Below are 13785 nucleotides of genomic sequence, written 5' to 3'. Positions count from 1 at the left end.
AGATGACTAAAATGAAGGACGTTTTAGTCGACTAAAATGTAGGACGTTTTAGTCGACTAAAATGTAGGACGTTTTAGTCGACTAAATATGACTAAAACTAAAACACTTGCAGAAGACTAAAATGGGACTAAAACTAAAATGCCATTTTTGTCCTAAGACTAAGACTAAAACTAAATTGGAATTTGCTGCCAAAATTAACACTGCTGTGTATAAATGATGGATTGTTTAACTTTCCATGTACTGTATGTATCCTTCTCTACTTCCCCTCTCCCAGCAGATTCAGCTGATGGCAGGCTGGGAGAAAGGCTTCCTAGTGAAGTGAATGGAGGCTGCAATGTGTATGGGCCTGTACATCTTCGGTAATGAGTGGAGATTATGTGATTCCAGGACAACAATACTGTGGGTAAGTATATTATATGCTGAAAGAACTGGTAGGGGGGGCTATAAAAAGAAAAGTTTACTAAAAGTGCACTTATCCTTTTTAAGGGAAACTTATTGGATTAGAGACAATTTTTATAAAATTTTTGTTTACTTTTTTATATTAGTAAATGGGTGTTATTCAGTTTTATTACTTTTATATGCAGTCTTTATTATACAAATAAACATTTAATTCAGGACTAAGGATTCCCAGAGCACTATGAATTATTGAAAAAGACATTATAGCAGATGCTGCTGCTATAGACTAAGCCCTTCATTTTGGCATAAATCCTTGTGATGAACTATTCACATGTGTGTACATTTCAGTGTTAGATAGTAGGGGATCTAAATCCCATTTTGGAAGGACCCAACGTATAGTGCCCAGAGAGAGTTATAAGTTGGCAGGCCTAGAGCCAATGGCACAAACCCAGTCTCTTTGGAACTATCTGGCATCCTTCCTGAAATGCATGCATTCTTGCTATGTAGAAGCACAAATTGTGCTCCCAAAATGGAGTTCTCAACCTAACTGATTAGATAGAGAGGCTGTTGGTTGAAAAGTAGGACTAGTATCTTGTCTTATATACAATGTGTGTGCTAAATCCACTGCTAACCTAAGCTGTCACCATTGGCCGGGACTGAAAACATTGGGAGGCAACATCTCACCAACTAGTCTGGTAAGAATAAAGCAGATGCACAAAGAAAGAGCAAGGGCAAGCAACATCCCCTTAACTGGTCTGTTAGATAAAAAGATGGGGGGCAAAGAATTACCACAAAGTTAGTGAGTACTAGTGATCGACCGATATCGTTTTTTTAATGCCGATACTGATATTTTGGTCATCGGCTGATATTTTCGGACATGTAAAAAAAGTTTTTTTTTTTTTTCTAATGGTACTCCTTGTGGAGGGATCTGGGGGTCTAAATTACCCCAAACCCCTCCTCGGCACTGAAAACCATTCAAAACGCCAAGTTTGGCTGCTTTGAAAGCTGTCATTTTTTTTAATTCGGCGCAGAGTACCCGGAAGTGATGTCATGACATCACTTCTGGGTTTTTTACATGGAGACTAGCGTATTAGCACTTGCAGCAGGGATACCGGCTTTCACAGGGACACATCTCCATGCTACACCGGGACATCCCCTCCCGCTCCGTGTAATGACAGCCGAGCGGCTTCTCAGCTGCATCGGTTGTCATTACAAGTAAGTTGACCGTTGGCTATGGACACCGGTACCGAGGTGATGCCTCTAGCTGCAGGGATCACCCCAGGCCATGCACTTTCCCTAAATATCGGTAACCTCAGCGGCCGATTCCGATATATCGGGGAAAGTGCATATGGGCCCCTGATATATCGGTGTTGCCGATAATCGGTTGATCTCTAGTGAGTACCCATGGCACACCTTGACAAATAGAGTGAAGATGTACGGAAAGAATGATTGGAAGATGCACAAAGGAAAGGTTACAAGGACAAGCAATATGTCCTAACTGGTCTGTTAAGAATAAAGATGGGGGGCAAAGAATGACTACAAAGGTAGCGAGTACCCATGGCATACCTTCACAAGTGGAGTGAAGATGCAGAAAAAAAAACGATTGGAAGATGCATAAAGAAAAGAGAGTACCGTATATACTCGATTATAAGCCGAGTTTTTCAGCATGTTTTTTCATGCTGAAAATGCACCCCTCGGCTTATACTCGAGTCACTGACTGGAGTGTCTTTTTAAAAATGGCGCCGCTCGGCGCCGACGTGTCACTGCGCATGTGCCGCATGCCCGGAAATAGCCAAACGTGTTCGGCTTTTCCCGAGCATCGGTGGCGCATTTGCGGTGACGTATGGCGGCGCCGGGTGGCGCGATTTTTAAATCGAAGACGGCGCCTCACCGACAGGTAAGTGAGATGCCTCCGCAGCCCCTGTATTTCCTCATGCAGTGCTGCGGGCATGGTACAGGACATTCTCCTGTACCATGCCCGCAGCACTGCATCTCCTGTGCCATGCCTGTAATTACTGTGCCATGCCTATACCTACTGTGCCATGCCTATACCTACTGTGCCATGCCTATACATACTGTGCCATGCCTATACATACTGTGCCATGCCTGTAATTACTGTGCCATGCCTATACCTACTGTGCCATGCCTATACATACTGTGCCATGCCTATACATACTGTGCCATGCCTGTACTTACTGTGCCATGCCTGTACCATCACCTGTACTATGCCTATACCATGACCTGTGCCATGCCTGTACCATCACCTGTGCCATGCCTGTACTGTGACCTGTGCCATGCCTGTACCGTGACCTGTAACATGCATGTACCATGACCTGTGCCATGCCTATACCTTCACCTGTGCCATGCCTGTACCATCACCTGTGCCCTGACCTGTGCCATGCCCTTACCATGACCTGTGCAATGCCCGTACTATGACCTGCGCCATCTCCTGTACCATGCCCGCAGCCCCTATTTTGTGTCTCGTGGTGGTCCAGTTGGGTCCAGTAGCTGCAGCATTTCCCACCCTAGGCTTATACTCGAGTCAATAAGTTTTCCCACTTTTTTGTGGCAAAAGTAGGGGTCTCGGCTTATATTCGGGTCGGCTTATACTCGAGTATATACGGTAATAATGAGGGAATTTAGTAAGAGAGAGTGGAGCATATGGAGTGCGATGGGGAATGAGCGTGAAAAGCAAAAGTAGAAGATAGAGAAAAGTGAGACAAGAAGCTGAGAAGAACAGAGCAGAGAGGTGCTAATCAGAGAAGTAGGAGGTGTGCGCTATTCGGGGTGACATTGCTGCCTTAGTACATGAACACTGGCTGACAATATACAGCTATAAACAACCACTCTCCCTCTACTAACATTGCTCCCTCAGCCTGCACAGAAATGATTTATATGTGTAAATGTTAAAGAAACAATTCAGTTACAGAGATGTAAACTTACAGTATATAATAACTTATAGTGAGCCTGTCCTCTATCTGAATGTTTTGAAGTAAAGGATTTTATCCAGCAGCAGACACTACAAGATGGTGGCTATTATATTATCCTGAACCGCTTCTTTTGTACCCCTTCTGATTTATTTTTCATTTTACTTGCTCTTGTTTTTTTTTTGCCATCTCAAATTGTCTAAATTGGGAAATTTCCCTTCACCTCCTGAGACAATAGAAAGTGAGGGCAATAATCTCTAACATGGGGGGAAATCTTCTATTAACCACTTGCCTACTGGACACGTTTACCCCCTTCCTGCCCAGGCCAAATTTCAGCTTTCGATGCTGTTGCATTTTGAATGACAATTGCTCAATCATGCAACACTGTACCCAAACAAAATTGTTATAATTTTTTTCACACAAATAGAGCTTTCTTTGGGTGGTATTTAATCAACAATGTTTTTTTTTTTTTTTTGCTAAACACAGACAGAACAGTTTGAAAACTTTTTCATAGTTTGTTATAAAATTTGGCAAACAGGCCATTTTTCTCCTTTAATGCGCGGATGAGGCTGCACTGATGGGCACTGATAGGCTGCACTGACGGGCACTGATGTGGCTACATTGATGAGGCAGCTCTGATGGGCATTGAGCGGCACTGATGAGCACTTATGAGGCTGCACTGATGAGGTGGATCTGATGGGCAATTATGGGCATTGATAGGCTGCACTAATGGGCACTTACTGTGTGAGGCACCACTGGTGGGCACTGATGAGGAGGCACTGATGAGGCTGCACTGATAGGCAGCACTGATGGGCACTGATAGGCTGCACTGATGAGGTGGATTTGATCGGCAATGATGGGCACTGATAGGCTGCACTAATGAGCACTTATGAGGCGGCACTAGTGGACACTGATGAGAAGGCACTGATGAGGCTGCACTGATAGGCGGCAATAATGGGCACTAATGGGTGACACTGATGGGCACTGATAGTTGGCAGTGATAGGCGGCACTGATAGGTGACACTGATGAGGAGGCACTGATGGGGATTGATTGGCAGCACTGATGGGCACTGGTGGGCATAGTTTGGCAGCACTGGTGGGCACTGTTTGAACTGCACCGATACTGAGGACACTGATAATCAGTGCCCTAATTATCAGTTTACATGACCCTTTTACACAAGCCGGTTATCGGCTCTCTTCTCCTTTCTCATGCTGTCAGTGTGAGGAAAGGAATGCCAATAACTAGCTTCTGTTTACATCGTGATCAGCTGTGATTGGACACAGGTGATCACGTGATAAAAAGCAGCTGATTGGCTCTGTACCTCAATCTCAATCTCTTTACCTCAATCTTACTCTACTCACTGCGATCACAGAGGGTGCCACCCACACGTGGCAGCGGGCGTGCGGTGATGCGATCATGGGAGGACACGATATGACACCCTCCCAGAACTGGCCGGCAATGCTGTAGTCATCATTCAGCAAGTGGTTAATTGTCACTGCAACAAATATCCTCATTAGAAGATTTACCCTCTATTCCTGTTTCATTGGCAACTCAAAATGTTGTATTTTCCCTCACTTTCAGTGCTGGTAACCAGGACAGAAAAAGAGGGTGAATCCCCCCAGTGGGAACCCAAACTTTAATAAAAACCCAGCTTTAGATACACTTTAAGCTGCAGTGACAACTGAACTTCTTAGGAGTCAGAAAACATAGTCCACCTTTTGAAAAAAATTATTAAATGCACCCACGTGAATAAAAAATGCATGCAAAATGCATTTCTTTTTTTGCATTTTTACATTCAGGCCTGTAGAGCATTACAAAAATGATCAGAACGTTGTGTGCACAATGCACAGACTCACTAATTTTTTACATCTCAGCTGCAGGTCTGTAGGGCTATACAAAAAAGATGACAACAGCCCCAATTTATAACTGGCCTTTGCAGTACGGTGCAGGAAGGGCAATGCATATTTCAAACATATAAATATTTCCCAGCATACTAACCAGCTAGCCTGAAAAAAAAAAACTGACCCTGTCCAACAATTTATGTTAAAAACAGAAGGTCTAGTTGCACATATTTGCAAATATATGTGGAAGCCACAGTGCCTACGTCAAGGCTTCTCTGTATACTGCGGTCCTAACAAATTTTTGAGAGTCTCTAAGTTGGAGCATATAATGCAGTGGATAAATTAAGGTTTGCCTGGAAGGAGCCCACTCCACCTTAACCTCTTGGTGCTGATGGCACGCAAATATGCGGCCTCTCAGCGGTGGGCCTTGGTGCAGAGCGGCCACATATTTGTGTTCTACATTGCAAAACCAGCTGTATCGAGAGCACCCGCCCTATGTTCTCACAGCACAGTTACCGGCGGCTAATGCAAAGATCACGATTGATGCTTGTGATCAGGAGCTTTCTGATCATGTGATTGCCGTGAAAGCCAATAATGGCGGTCACAAGATCATAAACCCTGCCCCACCTCCCGGCATCTGAAACCCCTTACAGGGCTGAGAGGCGCTGGTGCCAAGGGGCTAAAGGCACAGGTACACATTGGACACCCAGCAAGAGCACAATGGCAGCTAAAGGCATCCAATGGATCCCCACAACTAATCAAGCAAACAAGCTATATAAAATATGGCAACCACCCAATTTTATAACTAGCCTTTGCAGTAAGGTGAACATGGAACCGCAATGAACTTCACAAACAGATAAAAAATGATCTAAAAAACGAATTGACCCTGTCTAACAATTCACATTAAAAATAAAAGTCTGTATAGAGTTACAGACCTACCATTATGAGGCTAATAAGATAGTGGAAAGAGCCATTTGAGTAAATAACACAAATACTGGTACCAACATCCCATAAATATTTTGCATAGAAGGAAGGAAGGAGACTAGTTCCCCAAGTAGCAAGTCTCCAAAAAATGAAATGAAGTGGGACTTTCTGGGTACCTTTAAACATGCGGGTATACTCAAATTTTATTTAAGACCTCATTGAGTTAAAATTGACAATTGAAATGTATATTCAACAGATAATTACCCAGACAGAGACAAATAGATAACATGGCCAAATATCTTATTAAATACAATAAAAATATGTATTCATTTGAAAGGCATAGCAACATAAAACCTTCCAAAGTAGAGTGTATACAGTCCCCAACATGTTTCGCAGGTAATACCCTGCTTCTTCAGGAGGATAGTTGTTGTAGTCACTCAATGAGGGTAAATTAGGCGTCCACTGCAGTAAAGAAAAAAAAAAGAGCACTCCCCCCAGGCGGACAAAAAAGTAACCTTCAAGTAAGTAAAGCCATATAGTGCAGGCCAGGGTGGAAATGAGATGAAATACTCCATCAACAACAGGGGCAGAAAGTACAGCCCATTGTTGGGGAGGTAAGGAAATAACTACCGACTGGCTGTGTAGTTTATAGATGAAAGATAGTCATATGTAGTTCCAAAATCCCCAATTTGAAAAAATAGGCTTAACCTCATCATGTCCTTGTCCCGATTTGGTTGCTGGTTAATAGTTTATGCTGCATGGGTTGTAATAGTGGAGTAATGTTCTGGGTCTACCCCTATGCTTGATAGTTTTTCAGCTACCAATTCTCCCCTTTCTTTTTATGGTAATGCAACACCCAGCAAACAGATGAAAGGATGGTAATATAAGCCACATCTGCGCATACAATTCCCTATTCTGTCTCAGAGAGTTCTTGCACCCCTCATATTGCCAGTCTGTCTGTCTCCCCCTTTGGTGGCTGGTCAGTTTCCAGATCACACAGACTTCTTACCACAGCCAGACCAACACATCCAGACACTGACAAAGATAATTATCTGGAGTAATGGAGATAATTATGTGACCTGAGCTGTCAGCAGTGAAGCAGCTGAGCTCTCTAACCAATCTGGGATGTTTTCATGTTCATGGACACATAAAGGGGAAATTTCCAGCTACTAACACAAAGTCTGTCCCTGGAAATTTAGGCAATTCTGGTGACATTACTGAATCAGTTCTGATCCAGGGCAGAGTTGTATAAAGTACTCAAAACCCATACTTGAGTAAAAGTACAAGTGCTCGATCAAAAAGTGACTTGAGTAGAAGTGGAAGTGCTCGATCAAAAAGTCACTTGAGTAGAAGTACTAAAGTATTCAACATTTTTTGTACTTAAGTATTGCAAGTAGTTTTTTTAAAAAATTTTGCTACTCAAGTACTGAAAGTAAAAGTACCAGTAGTTTTGAAAAATAAATTGCTACTCAAGTACTGAAAGTAAAAGTACAAGTACTGTGCTATGTAGTTATTAAAGAAAGAAGTCAAAAGTTTAAACATCATATTGTTTTTTATTATTTCAAATGCAGCTTTTATTTATACATACAGTAGCTTTTATTTTCGTATGCGCTGATAATACACATGTTTTGAGCTTCATGAAACCTGCCATCTACTGTTCTGGCAGTGGTAGTTTTTAGAATTCTAACGAGTAACTATGCAGCACAAAAAAAAAAAATATCGGAGTAGAAGTATTGAAATCATTGAAAAAATGTAGTGAAGTAAAAGTGGAAGTAGGAGAAAAAAATTCTGCTCTAGAAAAGTACAGATACCGCCTTTCGGTACTTAAGTACAGTAGTGAAGTAGTTCTACTTAGTTACTATACATCTCTGATCCAGGGACATTGCCAGGAACAAGCCACTACAACTGTAGATCAGAGATCTCTAAACTTTTTAAACAAAGGGCCAGTTTACTATCCTTCAGAGTTTAGTGGGGTCCGGATTGTGGCCAGTGAGGGTGGAAAATGCCTTGAGCCCAGGATCAGTGAGAATAAACATGGCTCCAGGGTTTGTAATCAGTAGGAGGAGGAGTAGTGCCCCATCATTGCTATTAGTGGGAGAAATAGTACTTAATTATTGGGAGAAATGTTGCCTTATATCACTGGCAGGAATAGTGCACCAAGTGATTTGATAAAGGCTAGCAAAGGGGCGCAGTTTGGAGACCCCTGCTGTAGAATGTGCCTGGGAATCTGGCATATTTTACACCTTTGGCATCATGTATTGATATACACAATTTGCACCTATGGCATCATGTATTAATATATGTAATGCTTTTATTTTCTTTTCTTTTATTTATTACATGTTCTTTTATCATAGTTACAGGATAAGTTACTCTTCAGGATAAGATCGAACTTCTACACACTTAATCACTTGGAGTATGTGAAGGTTATCCCTTTTAGAAGAAAACAGTCTGGGGAAAAAGCAAAGTCCATGCAGCAAGGACTTTGCTTTTTCACAGACTGTTTTCTTCTAAAAGGGGTCACTCTTTTAATTAGCGCTGCTCATGTATTGGACTTACTATTGCTTTATACTGTGTTGAGTTTGATACATTGTTCACATTTAGATATTCATAGAGTAGCAGCTACCTATCTCCATTGATTATCTCCGCAGCGCGGGGTGATTGGGATATTAATTTCTCCATTTTTATTATCTCAGTCCTTTAATCTATTATGTGAAGGTTATCATTGATGTTTTTGCTCTTTGTCTGAAGTGCCAATACAATTATTGATGTTACTTATTGGCAAGAGTAAAAATATAAATGCAATTATTTTTATACTTTATAAGGCATTGTACGATCTAGCGACAAAAGGGGTCCCTTAAACAGGGATGAACGAATCTGCCTGACTTGGTTGATTAACAGATTAGCAAATTATGCTCAAAGTTCGAAGTTTGTGAATTATGGGAGATAAATTTTGTTTTTCACTACTGGCAAGTTGTAGTGTTCACTAAGTATGGTTTCACAAGCTGTTGTGAAACCATAGGTATGAAAATGTAGGCATAGTCATGGGGAACATTTAAACAAAATGAAAAAAAAAGAGTATCTCCTACAAAGAAATGTCAGTCTCCTTAACAGTTTGAATGCACATTGACAATATGGCTGCTCTGAGCCTACCTTTTTAAAGAAAGCAGGTTGAGTTATCCATTTCTTCATATTATTGGCCATTATAAATTAGTTGACCAGGGGCAAACACTATGCACTTGATCAAATTATTAATAAAACCTGCGCTATGTGGAGACCATTTGTAAAAAATATAAAAAAGTGCAACTGCTGTCCACTACGTAAAAACTAAGAAATATAGGCATTATACATTATATATACATTATTAATAAGCTCACCTGAGCTGGATGTGGATGCCATAAACCAGTGGTCCTCAACTCCGGTCCTCAGGGCCCACTAACAGGCCAGATTTTAAGTATTGCCTTGGGTAGATGCAGACTAGAGTACTGCAATTACTGAGCAGCAAATGATATCACCTGGGATGTATTTCAGTTATCTTGCAAATCTGGCTTGTTAGGCCCCTTTCACACATACGGTCCGTTCAGTTCATCAGTTCAGTCACGTCAAAATGTATCAGTTTTCCATCCGTTTTTCATCAGTTTTTCATCCGTTTTTCATCAGTTGTCATCCGTTTTTCGTCAGTTGTTATCCGTTTTTCATCTGTTTTTCGTCAGTTGTTATCCGTTTTTCATCCGTTTTTTGTCAGTTATCTGTTTTTCATCCGTTTTCATCAGTTTGTCATCCGTTGTCATCCGTTTTTCGTCCGATCCGTTTTTTTGACGGATGAAAAATAGGGCATTCATACGTTCAAAATGAAAATGTTAACTGACGATCATCCGTTGTCATCCGTTTTTACATAGAGATACATTGATGTCCGTTTTTCATCCGTCAACGGATGGATGAAAAACAGACAAACGGACAGCGTGTGTGAAAGGGGCCTTAGTGGGCCCTGTAGGCCAGGGTTGAGGACCACTGCCATAAACAACAGACTGGCTCTGAGCCCTAAAGACCCGCTTAAGGTGCCACCAAGTGATAGAGTGACAAGATCCTACAGGTGGAATAAGGACTCATCTTTCCATACTTAAGCTACTTTGACCCCCAGACTGAAAAGCTGAGGGTCTATTGTTTCCGGTGAGTGGGGATACAGGAGGGAAGTAATACACCCCACACCGCCTGATTGGACTGAAGCACTCCAGCACTTTCTTCATCTTCCAGCACCTTTGTACACTTTGTGGACATTTTTGGAGCACTATTGCACTTTATGTATATTTTGTGGATTATTTAGAGCGCTATTGCACTTATATACCAATACTACTGTAGCACTTTATTGTGGTCACACAATTTTTGCACATGAACACTTTATTATATGATTTATTATTGTTATAGGTGGAAGCGCTGTTTTATTGTTAGTAAACACTATGCACTGCATCATAGTTCTCTATATCTGCTGAAAACCAGCACATTTTTCAGCCAAAATTTTGCGATTCATGAACATTATAAATCCCAGGATTTGCTATGAACACATGATAACGGTAGACCCAAACCTCATCCCTAGTCTTAGAGAGTATTCCTAAAATCCACTGAGCATTCCATGACTAGAGTGCCTAGGAAAATCACTGGTCATCTGGAAGGTATTTAGATATATGCAATCTGAAAGTTTAAAAATGTAACTGATTTATATTTGCACACACACATAATATATATATATATATATATATATATATATATATATATTACAAATAATTCACAGGGGGTTTTCCTGAGCACTATGGGTTAGCCAAGGAGACAGCCCAGCAGTGCCTGCCTTGAGGCTTACATTGTCTGATAGGACCTTCAGAAGCAGCGGTTCATAAATGAGTTAAGGCTCTTTCACACGGGCGGTCCGATCAGATCCGCCTGTCAGTTTCTTAGGCGGATCTGATCGGATCCTCCATGCAGCTCTATGGGGCAGCGGGTGTCAGCGGAGACACCTCCGCTGACACCCGCTGCCATCCGCATCCGATCCTGTGCTGAAATCTGGATGGATGGAAACCCTATTTTTCCATCCGTTCAGTAATCGGAGCCGAGCGGATCTGATGAGAGCGGACAAGCGGTCCGCTCTCCTCCGATCCCCCATAGAGGGCAGCGGGTGCTGAGACACCTCCCTCTCCGCTCTGCAAGCAGAGACGGAGCTGTCATCCGCCCGGCTCAGCGGGGATCGCGGATCGATCCCCGCTGAGCAACACGGATCCGCCTGCGGAGGCGGACCGTGTGAAAGAAGCCTAAGGCCCCTTTCACACCTACAGTCCGTTCAGTTCATCAGTTCAGTCATGTCAAATGGATCAGTTTTTCATCAGTTTTTCATCCGTTTTTCGTCAGTTGTCATCAGTTTTTCATCCGTTTTTCGTCAGTTATCCGTTTTTCATCCGTTTTTCATCCGTTGTCGTCCGTTTTTCATCCGTTGTCATCAGTTGACATCAGTTTTTCATCCGTTGTCATCCGTTGTCATCCGTTGTCATCCGTTTTTCATTCGTTGTCATCCGTTTTTCGTCCGATCCGTTTTTTTGACGGATGAAAAATAGGGCATTCATCCGTTCAAAAAAACGGACATTGACGGAAGTGGATGAAAACGGATGTTAACTGATGATCATCTGTTGTCATCCGTTTTTACATAGAGATGCATTGATGTCCGTTTTTCATCCGTCAACGGATGGATGAAAAACGGACAAACGGACAGCATGTGTGAAAGGGGCCTAAGGCTTCTTCCTACTCCTCTGACTTCTTTGCTTGAGTGTTTAATGAGTCTCTGTGTTGACTTGAGCTAATGAGCACTGTAACCTGAATTTTTAGACTGGCAAGGAGACAGAGAAAAACATGAAAAAAAAAAAAAAAAACTAAAGCTCTAATTAAAGATAAATACAAAAATATTTAAATTGCATTTTTTTTTTTGTTTTAGTACTAAATACAATAAAGAACAAAAATAAATAGAAAACCATTTTAAAAGTTCCTTTAAAAGCTTCACTGGAAGGACCAATGGTAATGTTTCCATGTATTCTGTAAAGTGCTGTAAAAGAGACTAGAGCTTTATAAATATACAAGGAAAAGAGAATATGAATAAAGTAGCGCGGCGTCTTTTACATAGCATGCATTTTTTTAGTTTGTAAATATCTGAAATCCTCTGCAGACTATAACTCTAAAACAGGATAAAACAATGTTACAATGTAAAATAATATTTTTGGATGATAGTAAATTTTCAAGGCTGGGCCGTGTGTGTGTTTACATAAGGGGATGGGAAAGGAAGCCATTACAGGACATATGGATGTAATGAAGAAGGTTTTCTGCCAAACACAGTGTTAGAGTTCAGCAAAGGGCACAGCGATCAGGAAGCAGGTACCTCGGGTGACGTCAAGGAAACTTGGCGGAGTTGTGTTAAGTTACAGTACAAGACCACTCAGCAAAATATTGCTTCTATCTTGGCAAATCCACACAGCTGATAATTTTCCATAAGATTTCTAGTAATATCATGAAATCTATATACACTTGTAAAGATTTAATTTTATTACACTGACAAATAGAAGTACAGAAACTAAACAAAGAAAAAAAAAAAAAAAAGAAAGTTAAAGGTTTGGGAAAAAATATCTATTTTTTTACTTTATTGATTTTTTAAAAAAGGGCATTCAAGTCACTATAGAAAAACGTGATTGTCACCTATCCTGAAATGGATTGCCTTAGTGACGCTCACCCAGCTTTCAGTTTTTCTTTAGGATTAGGCTGGTCATACACTATAAGATTTCTATTCGTCAGGCCAAGAAAAATCTAAATAATGTGGTTAGAGAAATCTCCCCTGGCGGGAATTGTATTCTGTCAAGTAGCACCTGCAGCTGCCAGAATACCTGAACAGCATCTGCATCTGATTGAATGTAGGCCCAGTTGGGCCAAGAATTTTCCACTTGGCTCCTTTGACAAAATATGAGTAAGAAATCTCATAAAACATTATCTTTTATTAAAACAAATGACTAAAAAACTCATGCTATGTGCTTACATTTAAAAAGTGCACAAAGCACTATGGTCATCTGCATACACTCACCAGCCACTTTATTAGGTACAACGTGCCAGTACTGGGTTGGTTGGACCCCCTTTTGCCTTCAGAACTGCCCTCATTATTCATGGCATAGATTCAGCAATTCAGCATGGTGTTGGATAGATTCCTCAGAGATTTTGGTCCATATCGACAGGATAGCATCACACAGTTGCTGCAGATTTGTCGGCTGCACATCCATGATGTGAATCTCCTGTTCTACCACATCCCAAAGGTGCTCTATTGGATAGAGATCTGGTGAGTGTGGAGGCCAATGGAGTACAGGGAACTCATTGTCATGTTCATGAAACCAGCGGTGAGATGATTTGAGCTTTGTGACATGGGGCATTATCCTGCTGGAAGGAGCCATCAGAAGATGGGCACACTGTAGTCATAAAGGGATGGACATGGTCAGCAATAATACTCAGGTAGGCCGGGGCATTTAAGTGATGCTCAATTGGTATTAAGGGGCCCAAAGTGTGCCAAAGAAAATATCCCCCACACCATTACAGCACCACCAGCCGAACCATTGATACAAGGCAGGATGGATCCATTATGAAAAACAACAAATATCACAGCGCAAACCAGTAAGAGAAAAACACT

The sequence above is a fragment of the Pelophylax lessonae genome (assembly GCF_965119305.1).
Source record: "Pelophylax lessonae genome assembly, chromosome: 1".
NCBI classification, from domain to species: domain Eukaryota; kingdom Metazoa; phylum Chordata; class Amphibia; order Anura; family Ranidae; genus Pelophylax; species Pelophylax lessonae.
This window is presented reverse-complemented; position numbering follows the sequence as displayed.